The sequence below is a fragment of the Suricata suricatta genome, chromosome 15 (genome assembly GCF_006229205.1).
Source record: "Suricata suricatta isolate VVHF042 chromosome 15, meerkat_22Aug2017_6uvM2_HiC, whole genome shotgun sequence".
Lineage (NCBI taxonomy): Eukaryota > Metazoa > Chordata > Mammalia > Carnivora > Herpestidae > Suricata > Suricata suricatta.
The window spans coordinates 31395144-31413470 of NC_043714.1; the positions used below are offsets into that span (position 1 = coordinate 31395144).

Sequence of the window (18327 nt, forward strand, 5' to 3'; positions counted from 1 at the left end):
CTGAAAAATGAGCTTTCACAGTAATGCTTTTTCACGTCATGGTGGTCATTATCTCCTTCACACTCTAGAATTGTCTGAGGTACGAGGGCTCCTTGAAGGAAGAGGAAGATCAGACACCATTCTTAGCTAGGTTGACTAGAGAGACGCATTGTTTGTCCTTTTTGATGAAAAGGGCCAACTGCCTCAGATACACTGTGGCCTCTGGCTCATGAACAGAGAAAGGAGAGGTCCAAGCTACCATTCTATGCTCTACTAGGCAGAAGGAACTATTATTTAAAGGGAGTTTTTGTTTTTTTAAAGGTACCATTTATTGAGGGCCCACTATGTCTCATATGCTGGGTTGGAAACGTTACATGCATTAATGCATTCAAATCTCACAGTAACTAAATTAGCCATTAAAATCTGTATTCTGCATAAGAAGAAGGCCTCACAGAGGTGAAGATACCTCCTACGGCTACAGAAGCTTTTAAGTGGCTACTTATATCCCATAAGACTAAAGCTTAAATCTAGATCTAACTCCAAAGCTTACACTCCTTCTTAACCTTCCACAGTCCGTAAATGCCCACAGACTTCCACTGGATTCTGTTTACAGGGGATTGGATTAGTTGATCTGTTCTGGTCTGGCTCAAGATGACCAATAGTCAGACGTGATCATTACACTTACTTCATTCCAAGTTGGTGTCTTAGGTTGTCCAGAAGTTCATGGATGATAGTAGAGGTATTCTTTGCCTTGTACTTGCTTCCTAATATTTGCTATTCTGCTAAAAATAAGTAAACACAGAACAGAACTACTATATTAATCAACATATTTGAAAAACATATTTGAAGATGACCTCTTTCATTGTATTGTTATGTGATGATTCATCAGATGACTATTTAACGTTCAATAAGGGATGGTAATTCATTTAACGTTTTTGGCACACAATTACTTCAAGCCCTAACTATTATGACCTTTTATTCCATTACATGCCTGGGTGTGTTTGTGTACTCCCACAAGCAGAAAACTAGATAGAGAAAGGATGTAAAGTTTAATGGGCACCTATGGTTTGAGTCCTAACATCCCACCTATTTATTTTATCCCTTTTTTTTCTGCTCACACACTTTGCCTCTTTCAGCTTAACATCTCTACTCCATCCAAGATGTCTCATTTCGCACACTTCACTTTCACTGAGAGCCCCCTCCCTTTCCTGTTCCAGGGCTGTGATCTTTGGACTGTTTTGCATACCAAGGAGTTCAATCTACACAGCTCTGCTCTTCTAACCTAATACTTTATTTCCTAAGGCCATCAAATATTGAAGAGGACTATTTGTTTTTCCTGATAAAATATTCCAAATAAGTCTGAACGTACTTGAAAATGAATTAGGAGCAACTAGGCTGATGGGAAAATCTATTTTTTTAATGTTTATTTTAGAGACAGAGAGAGAAACAGAGTGAGAGCGGGGAAGGGACAGAGAGAGAGAGGAAGACATAGAATCTGAAGCAGGCTCCAAGCTGTGAGCTGTCAGCACAGAGTCCAGAGCAGGGCTCGAACTCACAAACATTAAGATCATGACCTGAGCTGAAGCCAGATGCTTAACTGACTGAACCACCCAGGGACCCTGAAAAAAATCTATTTTTAAAAAAAGTTATGTTGGGGCGCCTGGGTGGCTTAGTTGGTTGAGCTTCTGGCTTCGGCTCAGGTCATGATCTTGCAGTTTGTGGGTTCGAGCCCCGCGTCAGGCTCTGTGCTGACAGCTAGCTCAGAGCCTGGAGCCTATCTTCAGATTCTGTGTCTCCCTCTCTCTCTGACCCTCCCCTGCTCATGCTCTCTCTCTCTCTCAAAAATGAATAAAACATTTAAAAAATTTTAAAAAGTTATGCAAAAATATGTAAGTAATTTTGGGAGAGAATTGCTTAACTTATAACATTAGGAAGTACCAAGTCACGTCTCAATTATATCTCAATACATTACTGCAAAAAACAATAAAAAAGATTTTAGCCCTTTAGAGATTCTTAAATGTTGAAACCATACTGCACAGAAGGTTTAACTTTAATAATTACGTTGGTTCAATTGGCAAATTTTATGAAAATGTACTAATGGGCTGACGGGAATAAAATAGGGTTTCCTTCATTACCTCATAAAATGGAGTTTCTGAGGCCTAATATTACAGAAAAAAATTTAAAGAGGAAATGTTGATTATCCTAAGGGAATGTCCATTATCCTAAGGGGACTCACCCTTAAACTCTATGTCACAATTTCATCTATTGACTTCATAATAAGTAAATTCATGCCACAAACATACAGAAATAGTGAGAGTGCTAGAAGATTGAGTACTGTTGGAAGAAGTGCTTCCCCGGGCACGTGTGCCAGGGGGCGGTGGGCTGGCTCGGACAGACTATTGAAGGAGAGGCACCAGACTTGGAATCCCTTTCTGGTCACCTCAAGAGCCTGCGCCGCTTCCTCTCGTCTGTACTATCACGTTTTTCCCAGGCGGTCTATAACACATTTGCTTTAAAGTTAGTTATTATTTACTGAGTAACATCAATTAATTTTGTTAAAGATTTTTCAGTGTCCTGAAATCTTTTTCAAAAAAGCAGCAACTTCTCAGTGTTCTACAAAATTTAGAAGCCATAATTAGCTGATTTTATGTTATACTGAAAAGTCTTAGCATTTCCTATTTGAGCTTTTATCTTCTGGTTCCCTAAATGGACATTTTCCTCTGACTGTTCCTTGAACATTTTAAAATTAAAAATATGAACTTTTCTGTAGATGAAGAAATGACAGTGAGTCTCAAACTTAAGTTTGTGATTAAAAAATAATTCTCTGGTCCAGAAGGAAGGGAAAATGTGTCTAGTTATGGTAGAGGTCTGCTAAATGCCACTGGAAAGAACTTCCAAAAGGAAATAGCTGTTCTGCAGAGCTCAGAGTTCCGTAAGCATAAGTGGCTCCCCTGGGATCCCTATTTCCCCCCAAATAAGGAAAAATGTTAGTGAGGATCAAGTGCCATTTTTAACCTTTACATTTCACACGACTTGGGGCACCTAGGTGGCTCAGTCAGTTAGAAGTTAAGTGTCAGACGCTTGATTTCAACTCAGGTCATGTTCTTAGGGTTGTGAGATTGAGCGCCCTGTAGGGCTCCGTGCTGTCACATGGATTCTCTCTTTCTCTCCGCCTCGCACCATCTCTCTCCCTCAATAAATAAATAAACTAAAAAAAAATTGCCTGACTCTCACTTTGCTCCCTAACTTCCTCGCCCCTCCAGAAGTGGTACTGTAAGTGGCAAGATAAGCCTTCAATCTACTGGAGAAGAAGATCATGGAAAATGGGGGTATTAGCTCGGACATTTCTGCAGTAAGACATCTGGAAATTCTGATGCATTGATTTGAATGGCAGGACGGTTTATCTGGATTTCAAATCAATCATTTTCCCCAAATTGGTCTTTCTCCTCTCTTGTTTTTTTTTTTTTTGTTTGTTTGTTTAAGTGTATTTATTTTTGAGAAAGAGACAGACAGAGACAGACTGAGCAGGGACGGGTCAGAGAGAGGGGGAGACACAGAATCCCAAGCAGGCTTCAGGCTCTGAGCTGTCAGCACAGAGCCCAATGCAGGCTTGAAACCATGAACCGTGAGTTCATTATCTGAGTCGAAGTCAGATACTTAACTGACTGAGCCATCCAGGCGCCCCTGTCTTTATCTTCTTTTGTAATGAGACATTACCAACTTTACTCTTTCCAGTGGATGTCTTTATATTCATTTATACTAAGCTTGTTGCCACTTAAAAACCTGCACTTGCCGTCCCCTCTGTCTGGACTGCACTGTATCTAGACTTTTGCGCAGTATCACCTCCTCAGAGACAATTTTCCCGACCTCCAAAGCCATTACATCTCCCCTTTTCCTAGTCTGTTACATCAGTCTGTCTTATCTGTTTCATGGTAATTTGCTGCAGCCTGGCATTTGTTGTTTGCATTCTGAAATTAATTTTATTAATAAATAAATAAATAAATAAATAAATACTTTACTTGCTTAATGTCTATAACCATCTCTATAATAACATCCCCATAATGATATGTTTCTTCCTTCCTTCCTTCCCTCCCTCCCTCCCTCCCTCCCTCCCTCCTTCCTTCCTTCCTTCCTTCCTTCCTTCCTTCTTTCCTTTCTTTCTTTCTTCTCACAGAGTTTACTTACAATGTGCCTAGAAACCAGTGGAACTCAATAATATTTCGCTAAAGTGAAGAGAGAATGATTAAATGGTCATTTTAACTTCAGCAGTGGTACTTTTATAAAGACTTAGAAGGGCAGCATGCTTAGCAGGGACTGTGCCTACCGAAATGTTCAGATCTGAACTCAGGGATATATGCTGCTCAACTCAGGTTCGTGTTTGGAACTAAGGAAAAAGAGCCTTTCCTCTTCAGCTCTGTTAATGGGAGGAATTAAGTGACCCGTGTGTGTCTGTCAGTCATTGCTGAGAGAGTGAGAATGTTGGTCTTTATAAGTGTCAAATTTTTTGACACTTTATAAGTGTCAAAACTTAACTCTTCAAATGCAGTTTGAATTTTTGACACTTAAATTTCAAAGATCTGTGCTCTCTTGGTTTTTAATACTGTAATTAAACAAAAAACTTTCAACCTCATATTTCCTGTCTTGGAACATATTATTTTTGAATGAAACTTTTTTAGTGCACTAATGAGTATTTTTTATTAACAACTAAGTCAATTCTCATAGGTAACTATTTTAATTCACATCCCAGAGGCATTTACAGTTTCCTACAGTTTCATGTTTTTAAATTTTTTTAATGTTTATTTATTTTTGAAAGAGAGAGAAAGAGACAGAGCATGAGTGGGGGAGGGGCAGAGAGCGAGGGGGACACAGACTCTGAAGCAGGCTCCAGGCTCTGAGCTATCAGCACAGAGGCTGACGCAGGGCTGGAACCCATGAACCTTGAGATCATGACCTGAGCCTAAACTGGATGCTCAACTGAAAGAGCCACCCAGGGGTCCCTACAATTTCATGTTTCTAAAAACATTAAATTAAATACACCTAGTTGACTGTCATGCTTATTGAAATTACTGGTTGGAAAGATATACTGTATATACTAACAACATAGGCTTATGTACTTTTGAGCTAATGGTTAATAAGCTCTTTTATTGGATGAATGGGTAACCTGGTCAGGTTAACTGTACCATCCTTATATTTATTTTTATAACCAACAAAATACTATTTGTATCTCATGTCTTGTAACTGTTTGGGGCTACTGATGAGCTCTTCTACAGCCAATGACATATTAAGCAATATTTTTCACCTAAAAATAGAATAACATGAATGATGCTTTATAAACCATAAAATATCATACAAATATAAATGATGAACTTCAGCCTCTAAAAGAAAGTTTAATTTTAACTCTCAGGTCAATGCATGATTAACTAAAATAAAGTAGTTCAAGTGATTGCATGTGGCCTGAAATTCAAACAATTGCATAACAGAAATCTGCTTGTCACAGATTAAAGTAAACGCTACGGGTGAACGAAGATAAGTTCTCAAAAGTAAATATTAAAGGAAGTGAAGGTCAGTCCTATCAGTCAGCTTGTTAAAATATCTTTCATGCAACCTTTTTTGGTTTTAAGTCCATCTACCTAAAATTGACCCTAAGATTAAAAAATGTTTCTGCCCACTCCCTTAACAATTTTGTTACCTCTCAAACTCTTTTATCAAAGAGGAGGTTTTCAAAATACATTTGCAGTTGATTATGCAATTTAATTCATACCTTTTTAAATACAGTGTTTCTTAGTGGACAGTCTGTAAGTCCCCTGCCTCAGATTCCTATGTGTGTGAATTCAAATGCGCACGTGTTTGTGTTCCAACCATTCCCCCTGCTTTTGTGAAATGACTTAAGCTCATTTGGATGACTAATGAATATCAAACTCTCTTGGGAAGTATTGGTAGACTTTTTAGATGTATTGGGGGGCCTATGTGAATCTAGCTCATCCATCTAAGTACCAAAGATATTTCAATGAGAACAAGTCTTTGACTGAACTTCCCAACTGTACATTCATTATTAGCAGACAGGCACAAAATAGTCACATGATTTGTCTGTAGTTTCAGGAGGGCCAGCTAGAAAGGAGTCTCACCCACCAGCACCTGGCATGAAGGACTCACTCTAAACAGGGTTCAGTGACATCAGGGCTGGTGTACTTTGTTGTTGGGTCAGGCAGCTAGGTCTACTGGGGCTGAATGGGGCCCCAACTTACAAAGTACATCAATGGTATTCAAGTACAGGACTTGTCCACTCATGTATCTTGTTCATGCAAGAGTTATGGGTCTAGTAAAATTTCCCTACTCAGTTACTAATCTTGATACCACTAATTTCATGTGTACAAAATTATTTCTAACATATTGTATAGTAAATAACATGTCTTTCAGTGTTGGTTCAATCGCAAATATGCTAGGCAGTCACCTGTGAAGATGCTGGATCCTAATTAGAATGCTGTCAAGCATTCCTCTTAAGCATTAGATTATATGAACAAATACATGATTTATACTGAGAGAATATATAAATATACATTGAATGAGTGGAAATCTCTGCATATGAGACTTGGAATCTGTATTTTTAACAAAAACTTCTAGGTGATATTTTTTTAATATTATGTATTTTTAATGTTTATTTATTTACTTTTTAGAGACAAAGAGCACAAGCAGGGGAGGGACAGAGAGAGAGAGAGAGGGAGACACAGAATCCGAAGCGGGCTCCAGGCTTTGAGCTGTCAGCACAGAGCCTGACGCTGGGCTTGAACCCACAGATCGTGAGATCATGACCTGAGCCGAAGTCAGATGCTCAATGGACTAGCCACCCAGGCACTTCTCCAGGTGATATTTTTAAACACACTTTTACAACACTTTTTTGAGACCCTGAATGCCATTTTCCTGACATGCTTTCTCCTTTAGGAAAAATACTGAATATTAGCTACTTCAGAATGTACTATTTTGTGAATTTGTCTTTTCTTTCCTCATAAGAATTCTTCAATCCTTTAATGCTTTTACTAGTACCCAACTCCAGGAAGGAAATTCTTTTTCAAATTTATTTTTGTGATGCCCCTTTATCTTTTGGAGCAACATGCTAAATACAGGGTGGTGACCTGCCCTACAAGGTTTTTTGAATTAAATGCTCAGACCAGATCCATGATTAAGTAGAGACAGGTACAATAACCTGATGCCTTTTCATAGTGGAAATACTCATTACTGCAGGCAGGAGTTTGTCACTTTAATTCACTCTTAACTGGTCCCTGTCCTCATAGGTCTATCAAAGAAAAGTGGCAAGAACCAGTGGTTTGCAAAATGACTCATTCAAGGACAGAGTGCGCAGAAGTACATTAGAGACCCTCTTTATTGATCTTAATAGAGTGAACAACACCTAATGTGGAGAAGCAATAGGAGCTGAATGCTCCTTCAGTCTCTAAAGACTTCATTTTGCTCCATAGCTATTTTCAGGTGTTAGCATCTCTAAAATCCTTTATCCAGGCACCTCAATTTCTTTGAGTCATGCTATTTCTTTGTTGTAAACTGGGTTAATAATACTCAGCTGGAAGGTTTTTTTTTTTTAACGGAGATTAGAGATAAAGCAGTATAGCAGATGCACAGTAGCTGATAGCATTTTTTTTTAAACTGACTGTACTATTAATAATGGAAAACTGCATGGGCTGTGGTTAAATAGGATGGGATAGTTAAATGCAGGAGAGCGTTGAGGACACAGGGCTGGGTCAGAGCTTCAAAGACTTTGATTGATGCAGTATTGGCTAATCAGCCTTGAAACCATAAGGCATAATCCTCCCTAGGGCATTATCTAAGAAATTAGTAAGGAATAAAAGGAATGATTATGGGTGCTTTTCAAGAAAAAAATTCTTGTAGAATAGCTCCCTAAAATGGGGAGGAGGTTAGTCATATGATCTTATGTAGAACTTGTAAGAAGTCTGTGAGCTGGGTAGAACACATTTTCGTATCCTCACTTTGAAATGAAGAAAGAGGCTTTTATGGGTGAGGAAATGAAGCCATGTAGCCAAACTCAGATGTGTTAGAACTAGAACATCAAGTCTTCAAACTCTGTCAAGTGTTCTTCCCACAATGGCAAATTATAAAATCAAATTAACAGTAGCTTTTCTTCTATCACTTTTTACTTCATTATTACAGGGTTCACTGATGTGGTGAGTTCCTACCCCAAAACAGTCAGTGTAGTTTCCCTAAAATAGATGCCAAAATGTTGTCAGAGATAGGGTTTGGTTTTGTCTACAGCAGTCCAGGGTGTGATATGAGCCATCATCTCCTCCTAGATGGATGGATTCTGTGGGGTTTTGTTTTTGGTGGGTTTTATTTTATTTTATTTACTTTTTTTTATCTCCACAGCCAGCCTCGTTAGGCCCATAGAACTTTTCCATATGTCTCTCCTCAGGCTCTTTCAAGGCCTACCTTCCCTACATTTCTGTGGAGAAACCATGATTTGAATTCTCTGGTTGTCAGTATGGCTGATGAATGCATGTTTCCACATTTCCACAAAAATCTACTTTGTTTCTTCTACTCCTAAGGGTGAAGGATCAGAGAGCACAGGGCAGAACATAATAAATCTTTCTCTCTTCTATTCCTAAAGCTGGAAGAAGAAAAAAAGTAAATATATACTAAGTTCCTAATAACAAGATTTCAGAAAAGATTTCTGTCCTTTTAGCTAAAAATGAAATAGCAAGATTTTAATGAAAGTCCTTCCTGATACTGTCTCCCCTTATGCAAAAGCTTACTTGGACAATTAATTTAGTTGGTAGAGTTTATATGTCTTATTCTGAATTTTCTCTGTTTTCCTTTTAAAATTTTGTTCAAGTTGTTCCAGGCAAGTGAGAGCTACCTAAATAGAAAACTTCCACTAAGGTAGTATCTCAGATGGGTTTGGTTTTAAGTAAGTGAAGAATTTTAAGGACTACTAAAGTCTAGCTCTTCTTTCAGCAATGACCCCATAGAGAGAGTGCACAGCGTCTTCTCCTATGCTGAGGTCTCCTTTAGCTTCTGGAATCAGAAAAGTTTGGAGGGGCTGCTTGAACTGTGACATGAAAGGCCTCGGGTCTCAAAACATCAGGGTTAACAGTGAAAAGCTGTTGAATGAAAGCCTTCTGATCGCATTCCCTTGTACCTAGTTGATCTGGTCCTGTGGTGGAATTCCTTAATATGCAATACTTGGACATTGCAGGAATAGTCCTAAATCCTTTAAGACTGCCCCGGACTCTGCCTTTCACTAGTTGGTAAAGTTCCACATAACCTTTGTGCAAGCGCCCAAGGATTACAAAATGAGAGGATGACATGTTGGCAAGTGCCTTACTTTTCCATCATCACCCAGGAGGCAGCCGGAACCAGTCTGGTGAGAAAGAACTCCAGGAAAAACACCTCCCCATGTCAATAATGCTTTTAAAAATGGAGACCCATGGAATCCAGCGGAGTCTTTAAGAGCCCTAGCGGCTAAGAACCATGCTCCAGTTAGAATGAAGCTTATGAATTTAGACTTCTTAGAACAAATAAGGCTGATCTTATGCAGTGACTTGATCTGGAGAAGATGAATTCTTGGCAATAGCATGAATTCCTCCTGTTGGTAATTCCTGGGGTTGCTAGCTAGCCAGGTTTATGTTCAACATTCTCACAATGTGCTCTTTTGTTGCTCCTGTTCAGGCTCCGAGAGTTCTTATGGCTCAGCCCCCTGCAGAGTTGGACCAGATTCCAGCGTGGGGTGGCTTCAGCTGGCACCAGCTGTCGCTACACTTTTCTATCCCAACTTTGCTTCTTGGTTAAGATCGTGTCTACATCCTCTCCCAACGTTTGATACTACACATATAAGGCCAGACTGTTTGCTGGTAAACCTGATATTGTTAGTAATGCCTAGTGGCTCCTTCCACAGGAGTAGGGACTGTAACCTAAAGTCACTCCTGGGTAGGAAGCTGACTGCCATTTGTTTTGGTTACTATAACGGTTTCAAAGGAATCATTTTAACTTCAAAATAAAAGGTGGCAGATAAAACTTTACTTAAGATGTCAAGTCCTTAAAACATAAACTTGCAGTGGTGAGGAAGAAAAAAGTCATCTTTTAGCAGCAGCTACACATAATCAAATTTGAAGACAAGAAAGATAGGGTATCTTTTATTAGATCAAATATTAGCAGCCATGTTCTGGCATGATGAACATACCTTCTGTATGAGATGAGGATGACATACACTCAAAAACCAGCCCAGAGAGGAGCGAAATGCCAACGGTAATAGATGTGACCTTTCAGTGCCTTGGCCACTGGCATTGCGTGAAGGTAATCCTAGATCCCCCGTTTTTCCATTTGGAAGTTGCTGAGACTGACAGGCCAGGTGTCCTGCCTAAGGCAACTGATGTATGATTTGCTTTCAGTCTCCTTCCTCTTTGCCTCTTCCAAAGTGAGCTCGAAAATCCTGCCCTTTCACTAGCTCTGCAGAGAGCCCAGAGGTGAGGACCTGATTATTCGTTACTTGTGAGGCTGCAATCGTACCAACGAGAAGATCAATGATAAAGGGACGCACCTTAGCGATTTTTATACTGCTCTTCAGTTCAGGAAGATTGAAAGGCAGCTATGACAAATGGCTTGAACTGCAGGGTCTAGATGAAGCTAAATTGAGCACTACTTAATCCCTTCATCATAATATGAACAAGGAACAAAACAAATGGTACCATGGCAGTCAGGCGTTGCCTCAGGCACCACAGTTCTGGTTGTTGAAATTAGCTGTGAGTTCATTTTGTAACTCACAGTTATTCACTGCTGCCTTTGATGTCACCAGCCTGTCTTGTTAAGCATCAGATCATTCAACCCAACTCCATGGACGGATGGGAAAAGTTTGCTGGGAACTCAGTGACCATGGCTTCTTAGGGGATAAAATCAGAATAAACTGTACAAAATGTGGAAGAGGAGAGAACCACATTCCACCCCACTACATGTTACCAAGCAACACTTGTAGAATCTGCCCCCCCCCCTTATTTGTCCCCAGCAGAAAAAATATTTAAAAGCAGTCCAGGGAAATGTCATTGTTCCATTCTGCAGTGACCATGTGTAAACCTATCTTTTCTGGAAGCTGAACTCTGTTTCTGGTGTCCAGCTTGAGTCAGACCTACACCTGTATGCTAGGTTTCAGTTCTGTGTGGTGGCATCCAGAGTAGCTTCACTCCCTGGACCTCAGCCCCAGTCCTCCTCTCCGGCTCTGACCTTATCTTTGACTTGAGTGGTGGTATTCCAAGCCCTGCTGCCTTGGGTCTCATGCTCCTGCTCTGCTCATCCCTGTCTGCCATCTCAGTCCCCTTCTAGCTCAGAATCTTCTTATCTTACCAGTTCAACCATTCGTTGAGTTCAAGTTTAGGTGACCAGAGTCTGAGAGTTTAGGCTGGGGAAGAAAACTGTCCGGAAATGTCTGTAACAGGAGAAAACACAAGTTGGCATGAGCCAAAAACAAAGGCCGGTGTAAGTTCCCCAGTTATCAAAAGTGTGAGGAAAAATGTTTTTCCTAAATGAGAAAAAGGTGCAGGTAAGAACACGAGGCATTAATTATGTGCCACACTAATGACTAACATGAGGCTCTGGCCTTACAACTCTGCTGACTCGGGGATCATTTGCATTTTGACTTTCTCCACATTATGAAAAGTTATTTTATAACTTTAATTTTGGGGGGTAATATGTTCATGTGGTCCTAAATTCAAAGATATAAAAGAGTGCAGCATTAAGGAAATTCTCTTCCTATTCTCTATCTTGGAGAAGACCAAGTTACTAATGTCTTTCACACTCTTCTAGAAATACTTGATGCAGATATGGGGAAATAATTGCATATATTTTCTATTTTTTTAAGAATACAAATAGTGGGAGCATCTGGGTGGCTCAGTTGGTTAAGCATCCAACTTTGGCTCAGGTCATGATCTTGGGGTCAGTGAGTTCGAGCCTCCATCAGGCTCTGTGCTGCCAGCTCAGAGCCTGGAGCCTGCTTTAGATTCTGTGTTTCCCTCTCTCTGCCCCTCTCCCTCTTGTGTTCTGTTTGTCTGTCTCTCTTTCTCAAAAATAAATAAACATTAAAACATTTAAAAACGAATACAAATAGTGTTATGCTACATGTACATTTTTGGCCCCTTTTCCTCTGAATGTGTTGGAATTTGGCCATATCACTATATTAAGAATGTTTTCATTGAACTTTACAATATTCTGTTGCATGGACTGCCATTGATTATTTAGCCATTCACCAATTGATAGACATTTAGATTACTTCTAGTCATTGTAAGCTGGTAATATAAATACCTTACAAGTGTCTTTCACAAGTATAACTTATTACAGACTCCCAGTTGCTCATCTGAAACCTCTGTGGCCACATGCGCTTCAGAATTCAAAATTTCTCAGATCTTACCCATACAATTCAGATATGATATAAATATAAATCTTCCTGGGGCCTGTAATTTAACATATTACAATTTTTGTAGCAAAATGTATGAATAGTCATAGTAAGTGGAATAAACAAGGGTTATAAATAGCTTCACATCAGTTCAGGTCAAATACTTTTTTTATTTTTGAGAGAGAGAGGGTGGGGAGGAGCAGAGAGAGAGGGAGACACAGAATCTGAGGCAGGCTTCAGGCCGTGAGCTGTCAGCACAGAGCCCAACACGGGACTCCAACTTATGAGCCATGAGATCATGACCTGAGAAAAGGTTGGATGCTTAACCTACTGAGCTACCCAGGCGCCCCAGTTCAGGTCAAATTTTGTTCACAAATGAGTTCAGGTCAAATCAGGTCAGGTTTTTTGCAGAAAAAATTTTGGGGTTTTGTTAAGTTTTAGATTTCCTAAAATGAAGCAAAGCATAGTGGACTTATTTTCCCTCCCCTATGTTGAGTGGGTCAACACAATGGCGGTATGATTTAAACATGGGGTGCCTAAATGCTCTACCATTTACTCCTTGTGTGACACTGTGGAAATTGCTCTATCTCTGTAAGCTTCTGTCTCCTCATCTGAAAAATGGGGACAAGAATTCCTACCCGGCAGGACTGTAGTGAGAGTTCACGGGCCTATCACCTGGATGCACACAATGATTGGCAGCTGCCACCACTGTTCATGGGAGGTGATGTCTAATATGATAGAATTAAGTCTTTCTTTTTCCATGAAATTTTGAAGGTAATGAGGGGTGGGGGAGAGAGTGAGAGAGAGAGAGAGAGAGATGGAGAAGGAGAGAGAGAGAGAGGGGGAGAGAGAGAGAGAGAAAGAGAGAGAGAGAGAGAAATGAAATTTAGTATACAAATCTTAGGAGAGTTCTTGAAGGAAAAAGGACCAATAACGAAAGCTTTATCTCTGGAGTTTTACATTTATTAAAAACTGTTGGTCTGGACAGGGCAGTGCTGACCTAAGCTCAGAGTCAGGGAAGTTCCAAAGACCCTTTGAAAATGAAACCGCCAGGGAGAACCTGCACAGTGGACTAGTCCCAAACCCACCCTCGAGAGAGAAGGGTGACAATCGTCTGGGTCCATCAAGCACCGGATGTAGGAACGTGTTTGTCTCCAGGCATCTTGTGATCACCCTTCCAGCCTGTGGGACTTATGATGTTAATTAATTAGTTAATTCATTAATTAACAATTATCCTTGGATGTTGAATGATCATAGTTCTACAAGAATATTCAAGAAATTTACACACAAGGCCATATCTTTGTGTGTATTATACTCACCAGGGACTTGTAATAAGTCAATAAACAGCGAGCAGATCACTAAACTAAAGGAGTCAGCTAGGTGGGGAGCAGTGGGGCAGGAATGGGTTACTGGAAAGCCTATGGAAAGAAGCGTTCTGCAAGCCAAGATGAGAAGCAGCAGCTGTGCATGGAGGAAACCAGGAGGAGGAGGCAGTGAAGGCAGCGGCAGAGGTGCATGAGCCATTTCTTCCATCTGGAACACTCCTTGCCTGCAGTGTCACATGGCTGGCACTTCTCATCATTCAGCTTTCAGATCCAGTGCCATCCCCTCAGAAGGTCTTCCTGACCTTGCTAAACTTAACTGTTTCACTTTTGCTAGTCATTTGCTACCCACTATCCTGATGTATTTCCTCAGCGCTCTAGTCACCATAAAAATTTGTTTATTTTTGCACTAACTTATTGCATGCTCTTTCTCTTTAGAAGGAAAGTTTTGAGAACCCTGAACATTTTGTCCAATATCTGTGGGTGTCTATATATTTGTTGAATAAAAAAGGAAGAAACTATGCAAAGGTGGTAAGGTAGAAAAAAAAAAAGGAACTGAAGTGAAATGAGTCCTTTAGGTCTTGTCACAGAATAGCTCCCAATGAACACTGCTTCCCCATGTCCATGCCCTAACGTGCCTCCCTCCCATTATTGACTTTGGGTTTAGCCTCGTGACTTTTTTGGCCAATGGGACATCAGCAAACAACACAGAGCCATGAGAGGAAGCCCTGCTTGGTCTTGCCTCTTTCAAATGGAAATACCACTTGGAGAGAGCAAAGCCAGGTCACCCCAGAGTCCCAAAGGAACTTAGCTCTAATTAAATACAACTGCATGATTGAGTCTGGGCAAAACCAGTAAACCAACCCTCCTATTCTCCTCCCCCGTCGCTCCCACTCCATAGAATTGTGAGAAGTAAAAAACGGTGGTTTAAAATCACAGGGTTTTTTTGATGGTCTGTTACATGCAGAAGAGCAGAAGCGGAGCCTAGACCTAGGAAGCAGGGGAGGGTGGTGTGAGGTGAGATTAGAAGAGAAGATGGGGAAGCAGCCGCTCAGGCGCTTTTGTGTACAAAATTAATTTATATTAAATGCAATGGGAAATTGTTAACAGTTTGAAGGAAGGAATTCTTTCTGAAGAGAAGTGTTGGGGGCAACTCCAGTTATCTACTGCTCCTTTGAGAAACAGAAAAGGCTCTGCACCAATTTCTAGCCTCAGGCCTTGAAACTGACAACTTCTATCTTCTATTTCCTTTTTCTCAAAACACTAGGAGGCCTGCGCTTGCATTTAAAAATAAAACATATCAGAGGAATTAAAAAAATAATAATAAAAAATAAAAAGCTGATTGCCTTGAGGGACAAATCAAATGGAGAGGACCTAAGTCATAGAGCACAGCCCCCCTCCCGATCCAATAGGAGGTGACACATGTCTCTATGGGAAGAGTCCAATCTTCCACAAGGAACCCCTATGATCTCTTCTCACAATAATGCTATAATGTCAATAATAGCATTCTAATTTTGGTGGATAAGAAAGACGAAGTTTAGGTGGACTATGTGTCGTTGTACAAGCTTTCAGAGAGGTGGAGGCAGTGTTTTAACCCAGGGCTGCTTAATTCCAAAAGCAGACTATTTTCACTGTAGGAGATTGGATGGGCTCTGGCTTGACCACATCCTAGAGTTTTGGTGGCAGTAAGAGAGGAAACAAAAAGTTATCAAAGTAAAGGAGAAGATAAGAAGAAAGGGAGAAATATTTCAGGAAAGCAACTCTGCCCTGTTCCCACCCTTTTCCCAAACTGTACCCAAGTATTGTGACCTTGAGTGACAACTGTAACTATAATCTCCAAAGAACGATAACTCCTCATTCTAAATTTCTCACACAATTGCTTCAAATCTCTTTACAAGGAAAAAAAGATTGAAGCATTGTTTGTAGTAGTTAATAGCCTAAACATTTTCTGGAAACAACTAAATCAACCAATGGGACAAAAGACAAACACATTGTGACATTGTCATATAGACAGAACTATTTGTATCAATTCACAAATCTCAAAACACAAGCAAAAGAAGTTAAATTGGAGAACAATGCACATAGTATAATGCCAATTATATAAAGTTTAAAGCATGCATAGCAATGCAACACATAATTTATGGATCTGCACTATATAGTAATCACAAAGAATATACTTGAGGAAAATATACACCAATTTCAGGTTATTGTGGTCATCTTTAGGAAGGAAAATGGAAAGGAAAATAGAGGTATAAATTAAACGCTTTAACTGTATCAAAAAGTTCTTATTGAGATCACAGGTCAAAGCAAAGTTGCTTAAGGGTCCAGGTGACAAGTTGCAACAATTTGGGGGACATTGAGCCCATCAAATCACAAAACACCACATAGTGACTTGAACACAGGTAGAACGGAAAGAAGTGAAGTGTCGCTTGATATCTTGAATTTGTGCAAGAACCCTCAGTTGTACCAAGTCAGGGCAGTAGCATTCCCATAAAGGTTGCCAGCAACTAAGGTATGGGGTGGCACCTATTTCAAATTGCTTTGAGGTAAGTAAGTCTTCAGAGTATATGAAACATCTTGAAGAACTCCAAGAATGAACCAGGGTAAGGTTCTGACTGGGGTGAAAGCATGAAGAAATTATTCCAGTAGGTCAGATCAAGGCATCAGTGATTTAATTTGTCCTTATAAGATGGTCAGTGAGGCCGGGGAAATTCAAGTTACACTGAAAAATAAAAACACCTGAAATAGCTAACACATAAATAAAAACAAGGGGGCACAGGAGTGGCTCAGTCAGTTAAGCATCCAACTGTTGATTTTGGCTCAGGTTTAATTTCACAGTTCGTGGGCTTGAGCTCTGCACTGATAGCGTTGGAAGCTGCTCAGCATTTTCTCTCTCCCCCTCTCTCTTGCCCCTGCCCCACTTGAGTGTTTGCACTTGCTCTTTCTCTCTCTCAAAATAAATAAACATTAAAAAAATAAATAAAAATGAAGTTCAACTAAATAAACGCAAATAATGACATCCAGACCTTTCTTAATTTAAATAGTGGAGAGGATTTGAAATGAGAAAGATGCTTCACAGCAGAAAGGAAAGCTGGAGAAACAGAAGACCAGTTTTCTAATGGGTTATTTTCTGCTTCTCTTCATTTGTGCAAAAACCCAGTGGCAACTGCTTGCCATGGTACTTCATGCCTTGTCAACAACTTAGTGGGTGTTATAACCAAACTCACTCCACCAAGGCCCATGATAATATGGGCACATATAATATCTCTGAGCACGGACCTCTTTTAGATACCCTGGGACATCCAGATTCTCAGAAAAATGACTTCTAAGATAAACATAACTAGCTCAAAATGCATTTCTGGCTTTATACGTGATACACCAACGAAGAGACCAAATTCCTTGGGGGAACACGGAGAGCATCTGCTTGTGCTCCATGCAGATTGTTTCCTGGGTGCAGCATTAGGTTAAAAAAAAAGAAACTGAAAAACAAAACAAGAGATGAACGTACAGAAAGAAACGTTTAAGTGCCATTAAATCTTTGTCAGCTAGTCTTTGGGGACAAATTGTATAGCCTTCCTTTCATAAATCCTTCCAGAAGGGTGAAAAAAAATATGGGATTTTGCAGTCCTTTCCTTCCCTTAATCCTAATTGCTTGAAATATGCACTAACTCTTCATCTCTTAAACAGAAAATCAAGCCACCCAGATTTTATTTGTAAGATGAACTGTCAGTGTTCCCTGAAAATAGGCATACATTTGTTCTAAAGACACTACAGATTTTTTTTTTTTTTGGCCGATCTATGAGGTAAAAACTAAATGTCAGAATTGGCTTCTGCAGCCAACATTAAAACTTTCTAAAGAATACAACGGAAGCTAGTAAAGTTAATACATCCAGAATGCCAATCCTGTCTCCCATCCCCACAGTCTTCCTTCCAATGTTCTCTTTATAAGTGACTCTATACCTTCCCTATTTCATGAGGAAGTCTCAGAGTCTTATGATTCTTCCTTTCAAAAACTCTGCATATCAAATCACAGCAAGTTTAATAGTTTCTTGCCCCTAAATATATTTTAAATCCATCTACATTGCCCCAAACTCATAGCACCACCTTCTTTCTACCATTTCTCTTTTGCAGAGCCACCAGGTCCTGCAGAGATCACACTTTTAGAAAAGATGTCGGCCATACAATAGGTAATTGATCCCTCCCGGAAATGCACTCTATCCCTCCTCAACCAACACCTCTAAACCTGAGAGCTAGGCTTTGGGGACAGGTGTGGTATTATCCCGAGAGCGGGACTTATAACAGTTCTGAGGCTTGAGCCACTGGAATCTGAACCCCTGACTCTCCTGCTGAACCAAGACTCTCAAAGTAACTGAACTGTTTGGAGATGGCCACTGGCTGCTGACCTCTCTGAAGGAAAGGTTGCACAATTTAGAATTTAGGACTTCCACAAATAAAGATCAAAGAATGAGCTCATAGTTAAAGACCGTCAACATTCATGAAGACAAGTGTTGCATACCTCAAAGATATTTAAAAAGGTAATGAGAAAAAGTCAAAGAGATCATGTATGGAAAGCATTTAGCATGATATCTGAAAGGGAGTGGGAGCTCACTACCGGAAGCTGCA

At 40.0% G+C, this 18327-nt stretch overlaps 1 long non-coding RNA gene across 1 annotated transcript in view; it reads right to left on the bottom strand.

Annotated features, from left to right (window-relative positions):
• Window positions 1-11394: 11394 nt before the first annotated feature.
• The window catches only part of LOC115279275, a 42793-nt gene continuing 35860 nt past the window's right edge, over window positions 11395-18327 (bottom strand). The window contains exon 3 of the long non-coding RNA XR_003903326.1: window positions 11395-11419. This is a non-coding gene — a long non-coding RNA (uncharacterized LOC115279275). The remainder of the gene's footprint in view (window positions 11420-18327) is intronic.